The sequence below is a fragment of the Capra hircus genome, chromosome 6 (assembly GCF_001704415.2).
Source record: "Capra hircus breed San Clemente chromosome 6, ASM170441v1, whole genome shotgun sequence".
Taxonomy (NCBI): domain Eukaryota; kingdom Metazoa; phylum Chordata; class Mammalia; order Artiodactyla; family Bovidae; genus Capra; species Capra hircus.
The window spans coordinates 31671968-31688062 of NC_030813.1; the positions used below are offsets into that span (position 1 = coordinate 31671968).

The 16095-nt window shown below is 36.0% G+C and overlaps 1 protein-coding gene across 1 annotated transcript in view; it reads right to left on the minus strand.

The window, feature by feature from the left end:
- Positions 1–16095, minus strand: part of GRID2 (glutamate ionotropic receptor delta type subunit 2) — a 1630498-nt gene that overhangs the window by 372271 nt on the left and 1242132 nt on the right. The gene's annotated exons all lie outside the window — the stretch shown is intronic.

The window sequence follows — 16095 nt, forward strand, 5'->3', positions numbered from 1 at the left end:
AGGATTGTAACCTTAAGGACTCACAAAATTGCCTTTATTGAGTTATAAAATAATACTTGGCTTTTGGCTCTTACTCAAAGACACTAAGTCAGTGCCTTATAAAATCAGCTGCATCTATGATAGGAATATTGTTCACCATAACATTCTGCTGCTGCTGCTGCTAAGTCGCTTCAGTCGTGTCAGACTCTGTGCGACCCCACAGATGGCCTCCCACCAGGCTCCCCCGTCCCTGGGATTCTCCAGGCAAGAACACTGGAGTAGGTTGCCATTTCCTTCTCCAATGCATGAAAGTGAAAAGTGAAAGTGAAGTCACTCAGCCCGACTCTTAGCAACCCCATGGACTGCAGCCTACCAGGCTTCGCCAGGCAAGAGTACTGGAGTAGGGTGCCATTGCCTTCTCTGACCATAACATTCAATTCTCCATAAATATTACCATAAGTTTTTATATTGTTCAGAGGCAATAGAGCTTCATTTTGCTTCAGTAATGCCTTTTTTAAAATAATGAAAATAAAGTAAACAATTATTTAGATAAACTATTTCACTTTAGATACCCAGGAAACCACGATGCTCATCTATATATAACTATGTTGACCTTGTGTAATTTTCAAAAAACTCTTGATTTTCCAAATTGCTGATACTTTTTTATTTAAAAAAATGGTCTTGTTTAACTGTTTATAACTTATCTTAGAGCAAAATAGATTAGTAAATGAACAGCTGGATGAAGGAGATGACTGCTATTTGTTCCCCAGTAGTGGGAACAATTAATCGCTCTTCATTAATTATACACATCTATTTTCAAATCAGCAGTTGAGAATATAGACAATCCACAATTTCCCTTTAGGCAAAGTGAGACCATGTAACCAGTTCTGAGAAGTGTGAGGTAACCAGGGTGCTTTGCGCAACTGTTTTTGTGTCCTTTCTACTTCTTCCAGCTGGCATGAACACATAACAACTGGAAGTTCTGGTAACTATCTTAGCTCACACATAATAGAAATAATACAGAAGTGTATGTCCTTGACATTTGAAACGCTATAGAAGACTCACACTGACTCTCTACTGTTCTAAAACATAAAAAAAGAGAAGAAAGAAAGAAAACCTCAATTTCTCATTGTTGTTGTGCTCAAGATATTTTTCTTTGTTTGTTTTTTACCAGTATTTAATGCTAATGAACAAAGATAGATTGATATATATCAACAGGTTGGAAACTTTGAGAATAAATGAAAATTTTTAACACTTCTGACTTGTTTAATCTAATGATATCAACTAAATAAAAAATAAAAATTCAACAAATCCTTTAATACTATGCATAAAATACAGAACATTTTCTTGATTGCAAATTAAAACTTCCATCTAATATAGCAGAGTTTATCACTGTTCATTATATAACCTAGTTAATGATGCTGCATTGCACAATGCATCTGTGACCTGAAGTCACAAAGTCGTTCAGAACAGGTCAAAGAAATTCCAAAATAAAGACCATATTCAGAGAGCATGAAAATAAGATCAGGAAATTCTAGAATTAATTGGGCATTGATTATTTATATTATGCTGTGCATGCTGGCAACAGAGAGCATGTACTTATTTCCTTATACACATCTCATTCATTGCTATATTTTGAACATCTACCCATCAACAAACTAATGGAAAGATGCTTCTTAAAGATCTTATTGGTCCTCTACTAATAATTTTGACCATATATATTCTTTATTTAGCCATTGACTTAAAATCTAACAAATCTCTTAGGTTCAGCAGCAATTTAATCACCAGGAAATGGAAAACCAGTCTTTAAGGTGACATTTGGAAAATTAAGAGGACTAATTATAACGCAAAGCTAACTGCTCTGTGGCAAAAATAATACCCCAATGTATGCTTTCATAGGAAATAGTGATTCTTTTCAGCTCTATTAACATATCTTTAGAACAATTGTTTAATATGCTAAGTTGTGTCATATTTGCATAGTATGCTGAATTTACCCCTAGAAAATATTTTTAATTGCAACTTTGTAAGTAATTCCCTAGGCAAATGGATCCCTTTCAGAAGTTTGTTGTCAAAGTCTGTTCGTAGCAACATCAGCTACAAATGATTAAAGATACAGAATAAAAATGATTATAAACTAAGGGTTTTTTAAAGAGAGCTGATGAATTATTGATGAACACGCTTTTTAATTTTACATCCTAAATAAACTTTATTACATTTTATCACTGTCCTCTAGATCAATGTTCTTAAGCTTTGTTCTTAAGCTCTATTACACATTTGGATTGCTATGCATAAATCCTACCTCAGACCAGTTGTGTTTTATGAGGACAATCAGCCAATATAGTGGACAAGTAAACATAGCAACAGAAATTCGACTGAAACTCTGGGACTGATAATAGAAAAGATACTTGCTCCTTCTCTGTGGCAATACTGAGCTTGGTTTAATCACTTTTATCTATGTACCTGTTTCCAAAATTTATTCACTCATTGACTCATCCATATAACATGCATTAAGCAGTTACTGAATCAACTTACTACGCTCAATATAGTGAGAGATACTGGTGAAAAGTATCTTCAAAACAGACTGTAACCTAGTATTGGAAAAGCTATGTACTCAAAAAACATAAAGTAAAACTTGAGTATCACATACCATGACTGGCACGAACAGAAGACCAGAGCAATACAAAGGAAATTGTAAAAATAATGGAAATAGGGAATTCCATAGCGGCTAAGGCTAAGGTCCAGTGGCTAAGGCTCCACACTCCCAATGAAGGGGGCTAAGGCTGGATCCCTGGTCAGGGAACTAGATTCTGCAAGCCACAACTAAAGGTTTAAGATTCTACTTGCCACAACGAAGACTTGGCCTTGCCAAATAGATATGAACAAAAAAGCAAAATCACTATGCCGGGGGTTACAGGCACGCACTATTTCAACAGATAAGAAAAATTAGAAACAAAAGTTTCAACTCAAAATCACACAGTAAGTTACAGAAGACAAAGGCATTGTCTCAGCTCATCTTACTTCAATTTTATCTCTTTGGACCTCAAAATTTTCAATGAGTAGATTAAAATATAAGATACCATAATTTGTTTCATATTTTAAAACAAGTTAAGTTGGTGTCAGACTGATAGACTCCAGATTCCTGACAGAAAAAAAAAATCCTCTGGGAAGAAAGTATTTTTATTTTAGGTCTTGTATTGTCCCTTCAAAGAGTTGGTTGAATATTCTGTCCAAAGCAAAAGTTAAAGATATTATGTAAAGTGTTAGTCACTAAGTTGTTTCTGACTTCTGTCAGCCAATGAACTGAGGCCTGCCAGGCTCCTCTGTCCATGGAATTCTCCTAGGCAAGAATACTGGAGTGGGTTGGCCATTCCCTTCTACAATTATGTAAAAGGAAATTATATTTCAAATATAGAAGCAGCAGGAATAATATATAACAGAAACGGATCCTTCAAGAAGGTAAATGCTGAAATTTTCAAATGCATATTACAAAAATTGTGTTTACTATTTTTACGGAAATAGGGGAAAACTCTTTTGGCAGGAAATAAAAAACTAAAGAAAGTGTCATTGTTAAAATTAAAAAGAACTAAACAGAAATTTAACAGTTAGAAAAGACAATGACCAAAGTTAGTAACTAAATGACTGAGTTTATCAGTATAATTGGAAACAGATGAATAGAGACTTAGTGACCTGTTACATATTAGAATTAATATCCAGGGTACAAAGGGATAAACAAACAGAAAACCAAAAAAGAAGGGAGGGGTAAGAAATGAGAAGCAGAAAGAAATATGATGATATTAGTATGATAATCCCAAACAGTGTTAACGATATGAAGAAATAGGAGTTATCATGACTTTTGATGACATTTAAATTGGTGCAACCACTTTGAAAAACATCTTTACATACATAGTAGAGACTGAAAATACTTATATGCGAGTTAATTTTGCCTGATTTTGAGTGCTACATAAAAAATTGCCTAGTATGAAGATATGGGCAGCTATGTCCTAGCAATTTCACTCTGAATATGAACACTACAGAATGTCAGGCACCAAAGTATATCCACAAGAATGTTAATAGCAGTATCATCTATAGTAGTCCAAATCTGAAATAATCTCAGACCATGAACTCCTTATTGCCAAATTCAGACTTAATATGAAAGTATAGGGAAAACCACTAGACCGTTCAGGGATGACCTAATCAACCCCCCTAAAATTATACAGTGGAACTGACAAATAGATTCAAGGGACTAGATCTGATAGAGTGCCTGAAGAACAATGGACAGAGGTTTGTGACATAGTACAGGAAGCTTGACTATGCCAAAGCCTTTGATTATGTGGATCATAATAAACTGTGGAAAATTCTGAAAGAGATGGGCATATCAGACCACCTGACCTGCCTCCTGAGAAATCTGGATGCAGGTCAGGAAGCAACAGTTAGAAATGGACATGGAACAACAGACTGGTTCCAAATTGGGAAAGGAGTATGTCAAGGCTGTATATTGTTACTCTGCTTATTTAACTTATATGCAGAGTACATCATGAGAAACACTGGGCTGGAAGAAGCACAAGCTGAAATCAAGATTGCCGGGAGAAATATCAATAACCTCAGATATGCAGATGACACCACCCTTATGGCAGAAAGTGAAGAGGAACTAAAAAGCCTCTTGATGCAAGTGAAAGAGGAGAATGAAAAAGTTGACTTAAAGCTCAACATTCAGAAAATGAAGATCATGGCATCTGGTTCCATCACTTCATGGGAAATAGATGGGGAAACAGTGTCAGACTTTATTTTTTTGTGCACCCAAATCACTGCAGATGGTGATTGCAGCAATGAAATCAGAAGATGCTTACTCCTTGGAAAGAAAGTTATGACCAACCTAGACAGCATATTCAAAAGCAGAGACATTACTTTGCCAACAAAGGTCCGTCTGGTCAAGGTTATGGTTTTTCCAGTAGTCATGTATGGATGTGAGAGTTGGACTGTGAAGAATGCTGAGTGCTGAAGAATTGATGCTTTTGAACTGTGGTGTTGGAGAAGACTCTTGAGAGTCCCTTGGACTGTAAAGAGATCTAGCCAGTCCATTCTAAAGGAGATCAGTCCTGGGTGTTCATTGGAAGGACTGATGCTGAAGCTGAAACTTCAGTACTTTGGCCACCTCATGCAAAGAGTTGACTCATTGGCAAACGCCCTCATGCTGGGAAGAATTGGGGGCAGGAGGAGAAGGGGATGACAGAGGATGAGATGGCTGGATGGCATCACCAACTTGATTGACATGAGTTTGGGTGAACTCCGGGAGTTGGTGATGGACAGGGAGCCCTGGCATGCTGTGATTCATGGGGTCATAAACAGTCGGACATGACTGAGCAACTGAACTGAACTGAACTGAACAGGAAGCAGGGATCAAGACCATCACCAAGAAAAAGAAATTAAAAAAGGCAAAATGGTTGTCTGAGGAGGCCTTACACATAGCTGTGAAAAGAAGAGAAGCGAAAAACAAAGGAGAAAAGGAAAGATATACCGATTTGAATTCAGAGTTCCAAGAATAGCAAGGAGAGATAAGAAAGCCTTCCTCAGCGATCAATGCAAAGAAATAGAGGAAAACAACAGAATGGGAAAGACTAGAGATCTCTTCAAGAAAATTAGAGATACCAAGGGAACATTTCATGCAAAGATGGGCTCGATAAAGGACAGAAATGGTATGGACCTAACAGAACAGCAGATATTAAGAACAGGTGGCAAGAATACACAGAATAACTACAAAAAAAGATCTTCACGACCAAGAAAATTACAATAGTGTGATCACTCACCTAGAGCCAGACATCCTGGAATGCGAAGTCAAGTGGGCCTTAGGAAGCATTACTACAAACAAAGCTCGTGGAGGTGATGGAATTCCAATTGACCTATTGAAAATCCTAAAAGATGATGCTGTGAAAGAAAGTGCTGCACTCAATATGCCAGCAAATTTGGAAAACTCAGCAGTGGGCACAGGACTGCAAAAGGTCAGTTTTCATTCTAATCCCAAAGAAAAGCAATGCCAAAGAATGCTCAAACTACCACAAAATTGCACTCATCTTACGCGCTAGGAAAGTAATGCTCAAAATTCTCCAAGCCAGGCTTCAACAGTATGTGACCCATGAACTTCCAGATGTTCAAGCTGGATTTAGAAGAAGTAGTGGAACCAGAGATCAAATTGCCAACATCTGATGAATTATTGAAAAAGCAAGAGAATTCCAGAAAACATCTACTTCTGCTTTATTGACTATGCCAAAGCCTTTGTGTGAATCACAAAATGTGTCGAAAATTCTTCAAGAGATGTAAGTACCAGACCACCTGACCTGCCTCTTGAAATCTGTATGCAGGTCAGGAAGCAACATTTAGAACTGGACATGGAATAACAGACTGGTTCCAAATTGGGAAAGGAGTACATCAAGGCTATATACTGTCACCCTGCTTATTTAACCTATATGCAGAGTACATCATGAGAAATGCTGGACTGGATGAAGCTCAAGCTGGAATCAAGATTCCCAGAAGAAATATCAGTAATCTCAGATATGCAGATGACACCACCCTTATGACAGAAAGCGAAGAAGAACTAAAGAGCCTCTTGATGAAAGTGAAAGAGGAGAGTGAAAAAGTTGACTTAAAGCTCAACATTCAGAAAACTAAGATCATGGCATCTGTCCCATAACTTCACAGCAAAGAGATGGAGAAGCAATGGAATAATGACAGACTTCAGTTTTGGGGTTCCAAAATCACTGCAGATGGTGACTGCAGCCTTGAAATTAAGACACTTGCTTCTTGGAAGGAAAGTTATGACCAACCTAGATAGCATATTAAAAAGCAAAGACATTACTTTTCTGACAAATTTCCATGAGGTCAAAGCTAAAGTTTCTCCAGTAGTCATGTATGGACATGAGAGTTGGACTATAAAGAAAGCTGAGCAACGAAGAATTGATGCTTTTGCACTGTGGTGTTAGAGAAGACTCGAGAGTCCCTTGGACTGCAAGGAGATCCAACCAGTCCATCCTAAAGAAAATTAGTCCTAAATATTCATTGGAAGGGCTGATGCTGACGCTGAAACTCCAATACTTTGGCCACCTGTTGCGAAGAACTGATTCATTGGAAAAGACACTGCTGCTGGGAAGACTGAAGGTGGGAGGAGAAGGGAACGACAGAGGATGAGATGATTGGGTGGTATCACCAACTCTATGGACATGAGTTTGCATAAACTCCGGGAGTTGGTGATGGACAGGGAGGCGTGGTGTTCTGCATTCCATGGGGTTGCTAAGAGTCTCACATGATTGAGTTACTGAACTGAACTGAGAAATAATCTAAAAATCCAAATGTACATCAACATGGAAAAGTGTATACATTGTGGTTTATTAATACAATGTAGTATTAAACAGCTCAAAACTGAAGAAATTAGGGTCATACTCAATAACATGAATGGACCTTTACAAGAATCATGATGAGTGAAAAAAACCAATATTCCAAGGAACAGCTTAGTTCCCTTTTTGTAACATTCAAAAACCTGGTGAAATAGCTACGTGTTTAAGGAGTCACACCTTAAACAGGTGGAGACACTATAAAGAAAATCAAGGGAGGAATCAGCTTTGGCTGCTCTGGGATGCTGGAGAGGGTGTGATTAAAGAGATGCACAAGGGTAGCTGCCTCTTGTAGGTAATGACAGTATTCTATCTTTTGTTCTGAGCAGTGGTTATCTAGATATTACTTTACTATGCATTAATTAATGGTTTAAACTTTTTTTGTGTATGGGTGTTATATTGTAATATAAATAAAAAGAGAGTACATTAAGTGGGAGAAGAAAATGGAGGATGTTGATATCATATTAAGGTTACTGTCTTTTATCTGTCAGGGAACCAGAACTTTGTGGAAGGGAAACAACATAATCAGAAAGTAACTTTGAGAGAAGAGTGTAGAATGGATTGTGACAGAGTGGGGAATAAGGGTCCTTTGTAACCATACAAATGACAGGGGATTATGGCCCACGCCTGTTAAACATAGATTTGAAAGTTGTATACAGGTGGGTTGGCATCTTCTATTACAGGGACAGAAAAAGGAGAAAAGAAATTATAAAACCCTGCCTTTAAAATTCATTTCCCAGCAATTAGTTTCAAAGAGTATTAATACGACTGAGTCTAAATTGGTAAAAATGTGTCTGCCTATTAAATGAAAACAAATTGCAGACTTCGATTTGCTGATCATTTGGATGAAAGAATCTCTAAACACTATCCTCATCAACTGGAACAAATGACGCTTTCACTGAATGCCTGTAGTTTATCAATCTTAAAGTGTTAGCATGAGGATCCATAGACTTGCTTATAGAAAAATGGGTTTCTGTCGTTGATAATTTTCATATTAGCAAGGATTTATTCACATCACTTGTTAGGTTATTAGATAATAACTTCATAATTCTGAACTTGTATTCAATCACTTAAAAAATCTCATGTTAATTGCTTAGTTGATTTACAACAATGTTTGCAACTTGCAGACTTTGTTGTTAAATCTCCATATTTTAATAGCTATGCAATACTGTTTGCTAGCGATAGAGTTTGGAAAAAGCATCTGACATTTTTGATAGGTGCAAGCGACAAGCTCTACTGTGAAGTCTTTACTGAGGGCTTTATAGAAGTTAAAATATGCATGACTTCACAGAATGCCGGGATGGTCAAAACTTGGAATGAGTCACCGGAAATTCCTTACCATTCTGCTCACATGTGCAGCTCAAAGACATTAACTAGAGAATGAGAATATTTCTTAATGACCTGTTTAAAAACTTCTCCCCATAAACAATGCTCCTGGCTGAAGCAAACAAGAACTGTCTTCATGCACAGTGTGAGCTTATATTTTGCTTAGGGATGACACATTCCACTGTGATATATGCAGAATTAATGACTATCATTCTTCTTGGAAAAAAATCTCATTATTTTTATAGACCATATACAAAATATTAGAAACTACTATACGTTTAAAAAGGCAAAAGGTATGGAGTTGGTTATTAAAAAGATATTGAAACACCAGGACAGGAAAACAAAAATAAAAAACATCAGAAGAGGAATAAACAATCTAGGTGTAAAAACAAAAACATCTGAGTTGCATGGAGAGAAGAAAACCGGTTCACAGGGATATGCAATGAAAAATCCGCAGAAGGATTTTATGCAGGAACAAAGATTTAGAAAATATTGCACTAATATAATTTTTGTTTAAATATATCACACAATATATTATCTTTGCTTAAACATATTTATCAGACAAGATTCTAATTATAAATAATATCAGTAAATAAAAATATTTACTCACTCTAATTTCCTAAAACCATACCTTACATATCATTTCTGACTCCTATTTTGTAAGCGATTATATAAGTGAAAAAGATATTTTAAATTGAACATAAAGCTATTGGTATGCAAGGTAATTCATGTTCACAATAAGATGTTTGATTTTATACATTCCTTTCAAATCATGAAATGGCTATATTTTAGTGACTTAATGGAGGGTGGCAAAACCAAAAAATATGTTTCTTTTGTTTCTATGAGAATCTGAAAGAAACATAAGATTCTGTAACTGGAAATACAAGGTTATCAAGGACAATGGGTGATCACAACAATCCTGAGTACATTAGTTTTCATTTATTGGCTTTCCCTCACAGGCATTTGAAAATACATTTTAGGAGGCTTAGATTTTATAGATCACAAGATTACCATATATAAACTTAGAAATATTAGACTTTTGGTTTGCTTTCTGAATATAACTGCTGGATAACACTTACTGTTTGTTTGGTCCTGTCTTCATTATTTTGCTAAAATTCAACACTCACATGAACCTTACAAGGGCACAGCCACATACAAGAGTCAATTCTATTCCATATTGTCAAAAGTTTACTAGTACAGAATACTTTGTAAATGCAGTCATGTCAAATAAAACTATCAAAAGTATGTTTTGAGATATAGATTATTGCAGCTGCAAAAAGTGATTGGCTTCACCAAATGTCAGAATTCTACAAAATATTTAACTCAAGAACCTGGTAACATCTGACTTCCAAATGATGATAATGTTTACAAACACTCTGGTTGATACAGTCATAGTCCTATAAAAATATTGTCAATAACAGTACTGTTAGTACTATCAGCAGAGCTTTATGATGAGACAGTCTATGTCAGGACATAAGGATGTTTAATAAATATAAAATGAAGCTAATTAAATGTGAGAATACAAGAAAAAGTTAAACTTGAAATGCTTAAAGTTAGTGGTATATCTATCCAAAATAATATTATTACAGAACAACAGCAGAAATTAATATATCTATTGTCATTCAAGAGTGTTAATGCTAGGCAGTGCTATGCTAAGCACACAACAATGAACAGAGCCAACAATAAACAAACTTCTCTATCCTTCTAGACCTACATGCTAATGGGAGTGATGGACAATACACAAAATAAGCACTGTTTATGTTACGTCAGGTGATGATAAGAACTGTGGGGAGAAAATTAAATAAATATTGAGGACAAAGAGCATGTGAGAAAGTGTTGTACCTTCCCTTCAAGGAAGAGCCTCTTTAGAAAAACCTTTCAGACTGAAAAGAGAGTAAGTATAAATGTGTCAGCAGGAATCTCTCTGACGTGACTGAGAAATAGAAGGGACGCTGGTGTGGTAGGAACTGAGGAACCTAGGGTCAGATAGGAAATATCTGAGAGATAACAGGTGTGTGTCCAGTGGAGCTTCAACGGTACTTTTAAGCCCCTGTGATGACTTTAGCTCTTACTTTGACTGAGATGGGCAGCCTGATGGGCTCTGAGCAAAGGGGAGTGTGTGATCTGCTATGTTTTAATGGTTTTCAAGACAGTTGATAGTTGCTATTGACAGAAAGCTAGAAGGGCCAAGGACAGAAACTAGGAGAGTAGTTAGGAATCCTTTGCAATAAGCCAGTGAGTTAGGCAGTAAGTTTGAATTTGATGTGAAGTAATTGGATTCTGGGTAATTTTTGAAGGTAAAGCTGATGAGATTCACTGATACATCAGATGTGCAGTTATTAGTACTTAGTGAGAATTGATAGGATGCTATGCCATACTTCTGGAAATTCTAAGTGGAGACCTCAGCCTTTAGAAGTATACAGACTTCTGAGATTCTCCCTGAATGTTTTTCATTTGGCATATGCAACATAATTTTATTACAGGGATTAAAACTTTCAATCAATAGACCAAAGTCCTTAGGGTGAATGTTCAATACAGAATCAAAGGTAATATTTTGAACAAACCTATTGCATTGAATGCACAATTAATACTCACTCAAATTTAATAGAAAGAAAATGTGCACTTTCTTTTTATACTGTGTATTTGTGATTCACATAATCAGTTAAAAGAGAAATAATATTTAGCAGAAAAAATAACAATCATTAAAATCATCATATTCTTTAAAGCTTGAATTTTAAAAGGAGAAAGTTCAATACCAAACATTAAGGGTGAATTATTTATTTTTGTTCTCTTAATACACCTTTGAGAAATAGAAATTTCAAAAAAAAGACAAGTTATTTATAGCTTGTTGGATTGGCAAAGAATGTTAATTTTTAATCATATAAGGAAGCAGATTTTCTTATACACTACTTACGTGAGTTAAAACTGGTACAACATTTAAGCAAACAAATTAATGGTAGGAAAGCAAACATTTGTAAATTTTTGTGTTATTTCTTTTGGTAACTTTCCAACTAAGAAGGTAATAATAAATGAACATAGTTATGTAGCTAAAATAATGTTAATTGCAACTTTTCTAGTGAGAACTTGAAAATAAACTAAATGTCCAACAATTAGGGGTTGCTTTTAAAAAAATCTCTATCATAGACTGAGACACAGCACATTCAGCTGTCATCCCCAGTGTCCCAGTGCCCCGTTACATAGTTATTTGCTCAGAATCAGGCCACAGGAGGGTTTATTTAAAAAACCAAGAACATTTTAAAGGTTGGAGTTAGTTTGTTTTTGTCTTAAAGATTCAAAATATTACTGTAAAAACATTACTTTCACTTGCATTCCAGCATATTTCAGTAAATGGGACATGAAAATGTTGAATTTCTGTTGGCATTCTGGGAATTATGTACAACCCTGAACAAATTAATGGAAGTTTGAGGCAACTATAAAGATCACTCATCAAGCAGATGAAAATAAATATTGATTACATCTGTTGTATAAAGGATACTTGTTTACATTAAAGATAGTCTTATATATTTTGCTTAATGGGAAGAAAATATACAAAACTATTTATGAGTATGTGTGTGTGTGTCTTAGTCAATTCGGACTGCTATAACGAATTACTATAGACTGGGTGGCTTAAATATTGAACACTTATTTCTCACGGTTGTAAAGCCTGGCAAGTCCAAGATAAATGTGCCAATAGAGCCAGGGTTTGAGGAGAGCTTGCTTCCTCTGCTTCACAGGGCAGAGAGCAGAGAGATCATCTTTCTCAAGGCTCCACTCTTAGGAGATTGCATGTGTGCATGTAAATAAACCTTGACTTTTTCCTGTTGTCATTTAATTCACAGGCCCCCAAACATATGAACCTAAGAAGTTGGAAGAAAAGTTTTCCTCCCAACAGTACCAAGCCTTTTTCATGCAAGAAGATAGTCTTTCCCTTAAAATCCATGTGGAGATAACAAGGTACATAATAATTTTGGTAATCCCACTTTATACCCTTTGCTGAAACTGCACTCACTATTTCTGCCACTGACCTGCCTGATCTAAGGTTTTAAGAATAAGGTGACAGGTTTTTTGTTTCCAGTGAGCTGAATGCTTTCTGAAGGACATGCTTTTTTATTTTGATTTTATTATGAACCACAGGGGGAAACTTAAAGAAAAGATTTCCTGCATAGAGGGCAGAAACAGAATAATAGAAAACAGAAATGTGCTGATATTTAAAAGCAAGAAACAAATCTGTGGGGATTTATAGAATGTAGAAAAGTCTCAGCTTAAAGTGGTAAAGATCATATTCTACGTTTTAAAAATTAGTAAGGGTATAAAAGATTACTGAAGTATTATTTAAATTAATAAAAAGCATATAAAATAGATTCTGTGCTAGCTTATCAGGTCTGTAGATATGGACTACAGTGCTGAGATTGCACTACGATGTGGGAGACTTGGGTTCGATCCCTGGGTTGGGAAGATTCCTTGGAGAGGGAAATGGCAATCCACTCCAGTACTATTGCCTGGAAAATCCCATGAACAGAGGAGCCTGGTAGGCTACAGTCCATGGGGTCGCAAAGAGTTGGACACGACTGAGCGACTTCACGTTCACGTTCATGTTCACTGAATTAATTATGGGGGCCATATTAAAGAATTTGAGGAATATACCCATAATTTGGGCTTCCCTGATAGCTCAGTTAGTAAAGAATCCACCTGCAATGCAGGAGACCCTGGTTCAATTCCTGGGTCAGGAAGATCCACTAGAGAAGAGATAGGCTACCCACTCCAGTATTCTTGGGCTTCCCTTGTGGCTCAACTGGTAAAGAATTTGCCTGCAACATGGGAGACCTGAGTTCAGCCCCTGGTTTGGAAAGATCCCCTGGAGAAGGGAAAGGCTACCCACTCCAGTATTCTGGCCTGGAGAATTCCATGGACTATACAGTCCTTGGGGTTGCAAAGAGTTGGACACAACTGAGCTACTTTCACTTCATACATAATTTATGGAAAAATGTAAAGATGTATGCAACTTTTTCCCCATCTTTTTTTTTTTTTAATGCATAATAGAATGGAATGTTCAGTGTAAAACTAGTCACAATACTTAACCCATGACATATTTCACTGGATGGTGCTAATATCACTTAGAGTGATAAAACATTGAGCATTGATCCTTCTATTTTTACATTCCTCAGCAGATACTCCAGAAGTAATCCAAAATGTAACATTGCATGTACAGAAAATCATTTTAGTTTTGGGGCTGAAGACCAAAGTTCATTCTTAACTTTTGAAAGGACTCATTAAACAAAGGTGAGAGATATTTTTCAAAGTGTTCGTTCTTGATGAGTGATCACTTTTTTATTCTCCTTGACTTCTAAAAAATTAAAAGAGTTTGCTTTTTAATGCTAATCAGTTGCTTCTTTATTCCCCGGTAGACTTCAGACCATTCAGCCTCAATACTTTATTTTCTTGAGCTCTTTATTGACCATGGTCTTAGAGATTTTATTTGGCTCAGAACAACACAACAGCTTGTTATTTTTAATTGAACTGCAGAGTACATTAGGCTACATAAGAATCAATGGGAAAAATTAGTTTGAACATTTCATTTTCTCATTTCATGCCACTGGCAATGGTTAAAAATAAAAAAGATAAAAGGAAAAAAGAAACACCTTCAAACCTACCCCCCAAAATCTAAAATATGTAAAGTGCATATCCTTGTGCTAACTCCCATCACATAGAGAACCTGAAATTCTTTGCTCAAAATTTTAAAACATCCAAGAACCACAAATTCGCTTTTCAGCATGATGGCTTTTTTGTTTCCAGGTTAAAATAATTAGTACACAGTTTACATGGAGATACTGTGAAGAGATACCTTAAAATCCAAACCTCTTTGTATTTCATCTGATCATTAAAAAACCCAAGGGGTGTATTCTGGAAGAGTGTGCATTTGCCTTCCTTTCCTTGACCAGCTTTTCCATTTCTGGGGCCTCCATGCAATATGGTAGTTCTCTCCTTGACTGCTTCCCACCTCCCAGAGGGAGCTGACTTTTAATAGCTGTTTGTGATCTAGAAGCTTACAGATGAGTAAACTATTCCTATGCTGGGTACATTTTGGAGGTAACTTTTCTCATTTTAGACCACCCTAGAGTCCTAATGCAATGGATAGTGACTTGATGAATGGTCCCCCATTGATCAAAACCTGTTAATGTGCTTTTGAAAAACTCCAAATCACGCCTGAGACCTATCTTCCTCATTGGTAAGGCAGCCATATGAGGCCTTGGCTCCTGGAGAGGGACTGGGAAAGCAGACAAGGTTTTCTCAAAATGTATTTCCTTTGTAAACTGAAATCTAATGATTACACTTTAATTCAGAATACTAGCTCTCCCTCCTAATTGGGAAGGTTTCTAAGACGTAAGAAAGGACAACTTCCTGTGACTTCTTTTTTTTTTTTTGCATCTGTTTGCCTAGTATCAATTTATGCCACTGTAAAACAGCAACAACATCAACATGCTATGGGAGCTTAGAAGTGACAAGTGAATATGCATCTTCCTAATGAAAGGCTGAACCTTTTGAGGTCAAGGCAACATTTAGAACACTGATATAGCAAGATGTGTGGGAGCATCCTACTTTATATATTTGTACACCTAAATATTTATTACTACATACTTAAAAGGTAAGTACACGCTTTTCATATATCCTTTTAAATAAAGTCTTCGTTCAATAATATCTTCCCAGTAACAGAAAATTGTCTCAAAAGTCTCTAATATTATAAACTGTGTCCAGTACATATCTTCTTAGAAAGTGAGTTATAACAAAGTAGTGAAGTAAAAGTTTATCTTTGCAGTTAAAAATTTTTGGCATTGATATGCTTTTTGTCATTCTTTGCCCAGCATTGCAGAATTTCTCTTGTATCTTGTATGACCTATTACTCAGCCAAGACTCAAAAGGACCCCTAACCAAATTTCTGCAAGTATTCTCCTCAGATAGTTCTCTCTTTTCCAACATGTTCCTCATGGCTGGTGGGAAGTCAGACAAACAAGGATTCAATGCTCATTTTTGTTCCAAATATAACTTGAAGTTATTTAACTAGCTCTAAGTCTCAGCCATATCAACAAATTGCAAATAATAATCTTCAGGGCTCCATGGAGATTAAAATAACTGAGAATAAGTGTGCCCCAAATGCTGGCTGGTAACACTTAATTCACTAATATACTCCTTTGTAACTCCAGAAAGTAAAATCTATGTCAAAAACATTTCTCTAGTTTTCATATTTTTACTTATACTTGTTTTTTAGGGATTATATATAGAACTGGTTTTGTGTTTTTTGTAACTATGCCAAAGCTACTGCATTAGCAAAAAGTAACTTAAAACTTCAAGGTCACCTTAACATCTGGATTTCTTTTAGATACAGTGCTATATATAATATAATTCTGAAAGC